Source organism: Bubalus kerabau, chromosome 12 (genome assembly GCF_029407905.1).
Source record: "Bubalus kerabau isolate K-KA32 ecotype Philippines breed swamp buffalo chromosome 12, PCC_UOA_SB_1v2, whole genome shotgun sequence".
In the NCBI taxonomy this organism is placed as follows: domain Eukaryota; kingdom Metazoa; phylum Chordata; class Mammalia; order Artiodactyla; family Bovidae; genus Bubalus; species Bubalus kerabau.
In genome coordinates this window covers 3,578,988-3,589,986 of record NC_073635.1, presented here as the reverse complement: position 1 = coordinate 3,589,986, position 10,999 = coordinate 3,578,988, and the positions used below count along the sequence as shown (strand labels likewise).

At 42.4% G+C, this 10,999-nt stretch overlaps 2 long non-coding RNA genes across 4 annotated transcripts; both read right to left on the bottom strand.

Annotated features, from left to right (window-relative positions):
• Window positions 1-4,478: 4,478 nt before the first annotated feature.
• On the bottom strand, window positions 4,479-5,997 carry LOC129624273 (uncharacterized). The gene is made up of 2 exons (XR_008700852.1): window positions 5,746-5,997; window positions 4,479-4,765 (listed from the first exon to the last, which is right to left on the bottom strand). It is a non-coding gene; the product is annotated as an uncharacterized LOC129624273 (long non-coding RNA).
• Window positions 5,998-9,908: 3,911 nt separating this feature from the next.
• Window positions 9,909-10,878, bottom strand: LOC129624272 (uncharacterized). 3 transcript variants are annotated; one of them, XR_008700851.1, is made up of 2 exons: window positions 10,520-10,878; window positions 9,909-10,400 (listed from the first exon to the last, which is right to left on the bottom strand). It is a non-coding gene; the product is annotated as an uncharacterized LOC129624272 (long non-coding RNA). The 3 variants fall into 3 exon arrangements; XR_008700850.1 differs by having other exon boundaries at window positions 9,909-10,353; XR_008700849.1 differs by having other exon boundaries at window positions 9,909-10,158.
• Window positions 10,879-10,999: the final 121 nt, after the last annotated feature.

Sequence of the window (10,999 nt, the reverse complement as noted above, 5' to 3'; positions counted from 1 at the left end):
GATGGTGTGATCACTGACCTAGAGCCAGACATCCTGGAATGTGAAGTCAAGTGGGCCTTAGAAAGCATCACTACAAACAAAGCTAGTGGGGGTGATGGGATTCCAGTTGAGCTATTCCAAATTCTGAAAGATGATGCTGAGAAAGTGCTGCACTCAATATGCCAGCAAATTTGGAAAACTCAGCAGTGGAGACAGGACTGGAAAAGATCAGTTTTCATTTCAATCCCAAAGAAAGGCAATGCCAAAGAATGCTCAAACTACTGCACAATTGCACTCATCTCACATGCTAGTAAAGTAATGCTCAAAATTCTCCAAGCCAGGCTTCAGCAATATATGAACCATGAAATTCCTGATGTTCAAGCTGGTTTTAGAAAAGGCAGAGGAACCAGAGATCAAATTGCCAACATCCACTGGATCATCGAAAAAGCAAGAGAGTTCCAGAAAAACATCTATTTCTGCTTTATTGAATATGCCAAAGCCTTTGACTGTGTGGATCACAATCAACTGTGGAAAATTCTGAAAGAGATGGGAATACCAGACCACCTGACCTGCCTCTTGAGAAATTTGTATGCAGGTCAGGAAGCAACAGTTAGAACTGGACATGGAACAACAGACTGGTTGCAAATAGGAAAAGGAGTACGTCAAGGCTGTATATTGTCACCCTGTTTATTTAACTTATATGCAGAGTACATCATGAGAAAGGCTGGGCTGGAAGAAACACAAGCTGGAATCAAGATTGCCGGAAGAAATATCAATAACCTCAGATATGCAGATGACACCACCCTTATGGCAGAAAGTGAAGAGGAACTCAAAAGCCTTTTGATGAAGGTGAAAGTGGAGAGTGAAAAAGTTGGCTTAAAGCTCAACATTCAGAAAACGAAGATCATGGCATCCGGTCCCATCACTTCATGGGAAATAGATGGGGAAACAGTGGAAACAGTGTCAGACTTTATTTTTTGGGGCTCCAAAATCACTGCAGATGGTGACTGCAGCCATGAATTTAAAAGATGCTTACTTCTTGGGAGGAAAGTTATGAGCAACCTAGATAGCATAGTCAAAAGCAGAGACATTACTTTGCCAACAAAGGTTCGTCTAGTCAAGGCTATGGTTTTTCCTGTGGTCATGTATGGATGTGAGAGTTGGACTATGAAGAAGGCTGAGCGCCGAAGAATTGATGCTTTTGAACTGTGGTGTTGGAGAAGACTCTTGAGAGTCCCTTGGACTGCAAGGAGATCCAACCAGTCCATCCTAAAGGAGATCAGTCCTGGGTGTTCTTTGGAAGGACTGATGCTGAAGATGAAACTCCAATACTTTGGCCACCTCATGCGAAGAGCTGACTCGTTGGAAAAGACCCTGATGCTGGGAGGGATTGGGGGCAGGAGGAGAAGGGGACGACAGAGGATGAGATGGCTGGATGGCATCACTGACTCGATGGACATGAGTTTGAGTGATCTCCGGGAGTTGGTGATGGACAGGGAGGCCTGGCGTGCTGTGATTCATGGGGTCGCAAAGAGTCGGACACCACTGAGCGACTGATCTGTTCTGATCTGATCTGAAGAGCAACCCCAACCACAATATCACTGTGTGTCCTCCTCTTTCGCCAGATACTGACATTTTAACATTCAGCTAGTGCTGAATGTTGAACTTATTTTTTTAATGTGGCATTCTCTGTGAAGTACTTTTAGTAACTTCCAGAGCAAAAGGAATTTGTTTTCCTCTGGAGCAGTTTTCACTATTGCTGATTACAATCTAGTTTATATCCCCAAACAGCCAATAATTTTATCTTCCAAAGTAGATCAACTTTATCCCTCGAGTGTTATAGCAGCGATGGATATAAACTACCATGATGCTGAGAAAGACTTAATGTCTTCCTTTCTTCAAGACTGTTGTTTCTCAAGAATATCTAGAAACAAAGTATCCATGAGAATTTATTTATCCCAATGATTCTCAAAGTGAAAGTGCTACTCGGCTCAGTCATATGTGATTCTTTGCGACCCCACAGACTGTAGCCCTCCAGGCTCCTCTGTCCATGGGATTCTCCAGGCAAGAATACAGGAGTGGGTTGCCAATCCTTTCTACAGGGGATCATCCCCACCCAGGGATCAAACCCAGGTGTCCTGCATTGCAGGCAGATTCTTTACCATCTGAGCCACCAGGGAAGTCCATAAGGAAGGTTGAGCACCGAAAATTTGATGCTTTTGAACTGTGGTGCTGGAGAAGACTCTTGAGAGTCCCTTGGATAGCAAGGAGATTAAACCAGTCAATCCTAAAGTAAATCTACCCTGAATATTCACTGGAAGCACTGATGCTGAAGCTCCAATAATTTGGCCACCTGGTGCAAAGAATTGACCTGATACAAAGATTGAAAGCAGGAGAAGGGGGTGACAGAGGATGAGATAGTTTGATGGCATCACTGACTCAGTGGACATGAGTTTGAGCAAATTCTGGGAGATAGCGAAGGACAGGGAAGCCTAGCATGCTTCAGTCTATGGGGTCACAAAGAGTCGGACATGACCGGGTGACTGAACAACAACAACAACAACAACAACAACAACAACAAATGATTCTCAAGCCTAAAGTCTATCAGAATCACCCAGAGAGCTTGTTAAACGGGCTGTTGCTGACTCCCAACCACAGAGCTTCTGATTCAGTAGGGCTGGGACCAGGTTCCAGAATTTGCATGTCTAAAAAGTTTTCAGGTGCTGCTAATAATGCTGGTTCATTAGCATCACTTGAGAACCACTGATGTCTCCTACCTTCCCTCGTCCCATTTTGGTAATAGAGCCAAGTATTAAGTAGGCCTTACCATGACATCCTATTGAGTCTCTATAAAGTATCCTTTTTCTTAGTTCTGTCCTCTGTGACAGTTAAGAGAAGCTGGCCAGTGCCTTCCTCATTATAACCTTTCATATCCTTGAAGGAGAATATTAAGTTTTCTCATTCTCCTTTCATCTATCTCAAGTCCTGATTCTCTTGGCCTTTCCTCATAATCATATATCCACCTGCTCATCATTTTTATTGCTCTTCCCTGAAGCCCATTTTCAATTTCTGCCCCTTCCCACTCCTGTCCCCACCTCTGTTCCTAAGAGGACGTGAGGGGAAGGGGATGTGCCCACAGAAACTTTTTGAATGCGTAACTTTGAGGGCTACTCCCCTAGGTCTTTTTTGTAACTTCACAGGAACTGGTAACTTTTTTTCTCAGTTTTTATTTTAAAAATTATAGTGTTACAGGAAAGGGTAGAAAGTATTGGTCATTTTCTTCATATTTATTCTTATTTATTCAAACATAGTCAACTGCATCCTTTAGTACCAAAAATATTCACTCATTTATTTAGTCTTCAAATATTGATTGAACACCTAGAAAGTGCCAGGCACTGTGAAGACTGTATGTGGAGGATGTGGAATTCCCTTTTGTTCAGGTCATTTTATTTAGGCAGGTCCTAATCACTTGAGAATGTGGAGAATGTTTCCACAACTTCACCAACGGTATGGCTGAAAAGACAAAATTTAGCCACTGACATGTGGTTTCTCTGGTGGCTCAGTGTAAAGAATCTGCCTGCTGAAGCAGGGTTCAACGTGGGTTCAATCCTTGGATTGGAAAGATCCCCTGGAAAAGGAAATGGCAACCCACCCCAGTGTTCTTGCCTGGAAATTCCATGGACAGAGAAGCCTGGCAGACTACAGTCCGTGGGGTTGCAAAAGAGTCAGACACAACTTAGCGAGTAAACAACAATGTCTACTATATTCATATAGAAATTAACCTAGATTATAATCAACTTTCCAGTATCTGTAAGGAGGTAATAATATTTTCTATTATTCAAGTTGGAACGTTATCCAAAATAATCATTCTGTTTGTCTTTGATGTGTGTTCTGAAACGTGCACGTCACAGGGAGCACTGACTATGTCAGTCACAGATCGTGTCTGAAACCATCTTAGTCCTCAGACGGTGGAAGGAGAGTGACGAGTCTGTGCGGCTCTTTCATAAAAGTATGAATCCCATTCGTGAGGGCTCCACCTCATAACTTAAGCACTTCAAACAAGTCCCACATCCAAATACCATCCAACTGGGCATTAGGATCTCAGCATAGGAATTGGGGGTGTGGGAGACACAAGTGCTCTGTTGATGGCAGAAGCATTTTTTAAAAGTTACTAAGTGATTTTTCCCTGCCCTGTACTTTCTGTACTTTGAGACAGCAAAAATGTGCATGGTGAACTGCACTGTGCATTCGTGCTATGCATTCTTGCATCACGCTTGCGGTGCTGGGACACAGGAGGGGGATGGGTACCGGTTAGCTAAGGAGTGTTCTTCCCACCTTACCCTGTACGGAGTGCTCTGAATATGAATTGTTTAATCCTCTTACTACCAGTTATTCTGGCTTCTGATAAATGGACTTTGACTCCTAATGCCCAACAAAGTGTATGAAAATTAGGGTTCTGAACCTATCTCAAGGAAACAACAATAAAACCATCCCATGAAATGGAAAAAAACACAAGTTTTATAGTAGCTTGAGTCTCCTTTAAGGAAAAGAACACGGAAAAGGAAAGAAAAATCTGCGGACAACGAGGGATTGGTGCAAATTCTTTGACCTAACAACAGCTGTCAGACATCATCGCAGCTGATGCCAGTCTGTGGCTTCCAAGAATTTGAATAAAATGAGGACTGATTTCCAATGTGAAATACCAGGCCCGTTTCCGTAGGGCCTATGCTGATCCTTTCCTTTCTGATGTCAGTTCCATTCCTTCCAGGAACACATGGACCACACCCTGAGGGGAAGGGAGGCAGGAAGTGAGCCCAGAGGCAAGCCTCTCAACTTCACACCCTTCAAACTAATTGTGAAACTTTATATGAAAATTCCAAATACAGTACTAGTGAATTAAGTTCAAGATTACCTTAAAATAATATTTTCATGGTCACCAAGCATAACTTGTTAAGAGTAAATTCGTTTATATCTTTTCAAAAGTCAAAATCATTAGGAAATGTTATAATAGTACATTCACATTTGATAAAAATTTACTCCCATTCTTAATTTTAAGACTTCTAAAAATTAGGAATAGAAAACTATTTTCCTACAATAAATATCCTTTTCAAACCAAATAAAATACTGTAAGCCTTTCTACTGAAAATTTAGTGAAGCAAGAATGCCTACTATGATAATTGTACCCATATATGCTAAGTCACTTCAGTCATGTCTGCAACCCTATGGACTGTAGCTCACCAGGCTCCTCTGTCCACGGGATTCTCCAGGCAAGAATACTGGAGTGGGTTGCCAAGTCCTTCTCCAGGGCATCTTCCCAAGCCATGGATCAAACCCATGTCTCTTACATCTCCTGCACTGGCAGGCGGATTCTGCCCACCTGGGAAGCCCACTATAATAATTACTACACAAAAATCCCTCTTCTTTATTCAAAAATATATATTAAGCACATTTTTTTCTAGGCATTGGGAGTATAAGAATGAACAAAAAGAAGTCTGCTGTCTTGAAAGTTCTCACCCAACAAAAAGATATAAAGCTATAGCTATTGGAAAAGCTACACTTTCACTTTATTGGAAAAGAGAAGGAAAATTATTGTTACTTACAAATTATGTAAGTTTATGTACAGCAGTTTATATAGAAAATAGATAATAAACTGAAAATGAACTAGAATTAATAAGTGAAATTAACAAGATAAATGCCCCCAAATTAATATTAGGAGGAAATGTTATGCACAAAGTAAGATAAAGATAAAATAACTAGGTACCTTACCAAGGAATATGGAGACACCAGAATGAATGTGAAGAGTACTCCAAAATTATTGCAAACAACGACTGTAGCCATGAAAGTATAAGACATTTGCTGCTTGGAAGAAAACCTATGACAAACCTAGACAGAATATTAAAAAACAGAGACATCACTTTGCCAACAAAGATCCGTATAGTCAAAGCTGTTTTTCCAGTAGTCATGTATGGATGTGAGAGTTGGACCATAAGAAGGCTGAGTGCCAAAGAATTGATGCTTTCAAACTGTGGTGCTGGAGAAAACTCATGAGAGTCCCTTGAAGAGCAAGGAGATTAAACCAATCAATCCTAATGGAAATCAACCCTGAATATTCATTGGAAGGACTGATGCTGAAGCTGAAACGCCAATCCTTTGGCCACCTGATGTGAAGAGCCAACTCATTTGAAAAGACCCTGATGCTGGGAAAGATTGAAGGCAGGAGGAGAAGGGGGCGACAGAGAAAGAGATGGTTGGATGGCATCATTGAGTCAATGGACATGAGTCTGAGCAAGCTCCAGGAGATGGTGAAGGACAGGGAAGCCTGGTGTTGTGCAGTCCATGGGGTCACAAAGAGTTGGACATGACTGACTGAACACAGCAATGCATGGTAGAGACCCCAAATGAATAACTCTCCCAAATGGCCAAAACCTTCGTCTTAAATGCTATCTTAAAGTGTCTAGGGCTTACCAGGTGGCACAGCTGGTAAAAAATTCACCTGTCAATGCAGGTGATACAAGAGATGTGGGTTCAATCCCTGGGTTGGAAAGATCCCCTGGAGTAGGAAATTGCAACCTTTAACTAAAAGCAAAAGTGGGTGTTGTGGGGTAGGGATCTGGGACTTCCAAGGGGAGGAAAACAATTCATGTGGAGAAGGAAAACCAAATGTTTGGTAAACAAATGTCTACTGTTTCGTGCAGAGATGGTGGGGCACAGAGAGGAAATTTAACAAAGAAGCCTTGCTGGGTTCCTTGCTGCCTACCACACCTGGTTAGTTCATAAAATATTTATCTATGGTGATAGCGCCCTTCCTGGAGCAAGTCCTCAATCTACATTCTTTTGGGCAGTTATAGGGAAGCCTGGAGTAAGAAACAGCAACCCACTCAGGTATTCTTGCCTGGAAAATCCCATGGATAGAGGAGTCTGGTGGGCTACAGCCTGTGGGGTCACAAAGAGTTGGACTCAATTGAGCACATGTATGCAGACAAGGAAGGTCAAAAGTTCTTCTTTTGGGTCTTAAAAATAATCAGCCTAAATTAATCCTCATGCCTAAAGAACACATTTCGGAGTGGCAAATTTTGCTCTGTACATGTTATACTAAGTCACATATTTTATAAATTAAATGGTTATTTATATACAAAAATATAAATGATACATTAAAAGTATATAATAAAATATATGTATAGTTTTGTGAATTTCACCTCAATAAAAATGTAAGTATACAAAATTACAGAAAAAAATATAGATGTATAGCTCAGTTGGTAAAGAATCTGCCTGCAATGGAGGAGACCCCCAGGTTGATTCCTGGATCAGGAAGATACCCTGGAGAAGGGTTAGGCTACCCACTCCAGTACTCTTGGGTTTCCCTTGTGGCTCAGCTGGTAAAGAATCCACCTGTAATGCAGGAGACCTGGGTTCAATCCCTGGGTTGAGAAGATGCCCTGGAGAAGGGAAAGGCTACCCACTCCAGTATTCTGGAGAATTCCATGGACAGAGGATCCTGGCAGGGTACAGTCCATGGGGTTGCAAAGAGTCAGACACAACTGAGAGATTTGCACACACACCACTTCCACTTCTATACATGAAATCATGAAAGAAGTCAAAGGAAAGGATGAACACACTTGACCAGTGAAAATATGTATAATTTTGTGTATCAGACTAAATATCAAAACCATACTATATGGATGGGATTCTGAAAGAATTTGAGTCATTATGTCACCAAACTCGTCCTTTTCCATTTGCAACTCTTCTCTGCCTCTCTAACAATTGCTAGAAAAAAGGAAAAAAAAAAATCAACTCCACTTGTTCATCTGATCTAGAAGAATATCAGACATATACATAAAATTTGTTTCATAGCTTGCAACAGTATGAAATAAGCCTTTAGCATAGGCTTTATAAAGACACTATTTACGCCCACAAAGCATTGAATTTAAGAAGAAACCATCTATAACAAGATTTGTCATAAGTCTTAGTTTGTTTCACCTATAAACAGATTTTATTAGATATTTATTTAGATACTGTGGCCAGATTGCTTTAGCTTTGAAATTAAGTTTCCAGGTTGGCAGTGGAGTTTTAAATACTTCAATTCTAGAAAGGCAGCAGCTTTTAACCTTTGTATTTCTCTTTTAAAAGCTAATTAGGAAATCAAATCCAAAAGGACTGAATCCATAAAATGTTGGCTTTGTAATACTGATGGAACAATTTAAGTCACTTGCTATTTTGGTGTCATCTCCTGATTAGTCACTGGAATGAGATACTCAAAAAAATCTTAAAAGATTTTTAAAAATAATTTAGGAGCTCCACCACTTTTGTTAATGTTAGAAGCTTTTATTACTTGGAAAATTAAATCTGAAGAGAAGTATTTTAGACTTTATATCACCCCTGCTAAAGGTTTCCTTCATTTATTATGCACTTGATCAGTCGGTAAACTCTGGGGAGAACTCCTGGCCGTGGTGTCAGCTGGAGCTGCAGAGCCTGCCCATAATCTCTGTGGGCGCCCTGGTGCCCTGTGGGCACTCACCACAAACAGCTGGAGTCCACTGAGGGAAGAAAGCAGCACTAAAGCTCTTTTTTTTTACCTCCAAAGGTGTTTCCAGCCCGTGAGCACTTGAAATGCTCAGTGACATTCAAAATTCCCCTTTCCTTCAGCAAAATGTCTGTTTACAGCTAGGACCTTCGACCTCCTCCAATGAGTCTAAAGTATCTCCTTTTATCTTAAATATGGCCAGGATCCTATGAAATCCCGGTGTGCAGGGAGACCCAGGCGTGCGTGCCTCGGCAATGAGCTTCCCCAGTCAGCATCTCCATCTGAACTTTCCTCCCTTAAATACCAATCGTGTGGAGCATCTTTCTGGTTAATTTAATCCTCAAGAACAAACAGGTCTTTTTTTCTGTTGGACAAATGAAACTCCTGAAAGTGAGTGGGACCCTGTGGGGCCCTCCCAAGGACAAATCCTTTCCATGTCCCTGTTTCTTATTTGTAAGAAATAGGCGTCCTTCCGGGTCCTTGATTTTCCCTGAGCTCCAAAGGGAAGGTTCAGACAGTTGTTATGCAGGGACGAGAGAGGGTGCAGAAACAGGGGAGGAGTGAGCAGGAAAATACAGTGCAGCAACCCGAAACGTGTCCTGGGACCTCCTCAAGGAACGAAACAGTCTATGTGGAGCTGTGAGTCCTTCCACAGGAGCAAGGCCCTCCCCGCCCTGGCTGAGGGTGACTACCTCAGGCTGAGCACAATGAGCCCCAGACCACTGGAACCAGAAGGCTGATGGTTGAGATTCCTGGGATCCCACCGTTACCTCAGCACCAACCAATCGGAAGAAAGTCACACACTCCCAACATTTTGCCCATAAAGCTCTTCCCTGAAAACCAAAGCGAAGTTCAGAACTTTAGAAGAGCTTAGGAGAGGTGGATGTGCCAGTGTGTAATTTAAACAGTGTGTGCAGATGGCCAATGAGAGGAGGGGAAAGCAGGCTTACTCCTGAAGATGTGCCAGTCTTGGATCTAAATTCCCAGACCTTGAATACATGCTGATCCTAGTGTGCAGGGCCAGGTTCAGGATATGGGTGGTCGCTGATGCCATGCCCAGAGGGGCACTCTGTTCTGTAGGCAACAGGGAAGCCACTGAAGCTGGGAGGTTAGAGTGATTGGATCTGAGCCAGACCTTCTAGTAGCGGTGCGCAGAAGTTCTGGGACTGTTCCATTCACCCCAGCAGGGAGGGTGGGAGCCCCAAACTGAGGCCAGACAGGACAGAGAGCAGATTCAAAAGTGCTAGGGAAGATAATTGACAGGATTTGGAGCCTGTTTGGATTTGAGGTTGAGAGGCGGAGACATTAAAGAAAACTTGTTCATTCATTCAATTCTGATTTACAGCCTACTAAGTACCAAGCTGAGGACTTCTGAGCCCTGAGGATAAAGCAGTGAATTAGACATTAGGGCCCTCATGAACTTATATTCTAATGAGGAAGAAAAGCAAATGGGTTTAAATGAATTTAGGATTCAATTTGTAGTTAATGCCCTTTCTATTAAATCCGTCTTCTCATATATCAGGCAGCATACAGGAGAAATGGACAAATTTCCAGAAAGTAAAACGAGCTCTTTAATTTAACACTCTGATGGTGATCCATAGACAGAGTATCTGGGTGCTGGAGAGAATTCAGGACTTGTTCTTCGATGCAGTTGGACCCTGTATGGAAATCAGACATACGAGGGTCAAAGGAATAACCAGGGCTGTCTCTTGTGATCTTTGTGCCACGTGGCAGCAGGAAGCATGAGGGACATGCTCGAGCCAGAGATGCAGTGACTCGTTCATTGTTCTACAGTCAGGTACACATTTGTTAGTTCAACAAATATCCATCATCTGACTGCTGGGGATATCGCACTGAAAAAGAGAAGGTGGACCCCTCAATTCATGGGACTTGCATTGCCCTAGGGAAGACAGATAGTAAACAGGTAAAGAAACTACATAAGATCAGTATAGAGCTACCTATTGCTGCTGTAAAAAAATATCATAAACATAGTGGCTTAAAATGCCACAGATTCATTACCTTATGATTTTGGAGTTCAGAAGTCTGAAAATGGATCTTACCAGCTGAAATCAAGGTACCAACAAGACTGCATTTGGAGACTCCATTTTCTCAGTGTCTCTAACTCTCAAGGCCCCGGCATGGCTGGCTCACAGCCCCCATCCTGCCCCAGCCTCACTCTGACCTCCACCTTCTTTGTCTGTGGTCCTCCCTGACCCTGATCCCCCTGCCTCCCTCATGTAAGGGTTCCTGCCCCACCCAGATAATCCAGCATCATCTCCTCAACTCAACACGTTTGACTTGATCACATCTGCAAAGTCCCTTCTGCTATGCAAAAGGACAAACATATTGACAGGATCTGAGGATAGGATGGGATATCTTTGGGGACCGTTATTCATCCAACTAGGGCTTCCCAGGTGGCGCTAGTCTTAAAAATAAAAAAAAAAAAAAAACCACCTGCCAATGTAGGAGGCGTAAATGACATGGGTTCGATCCTTGGGT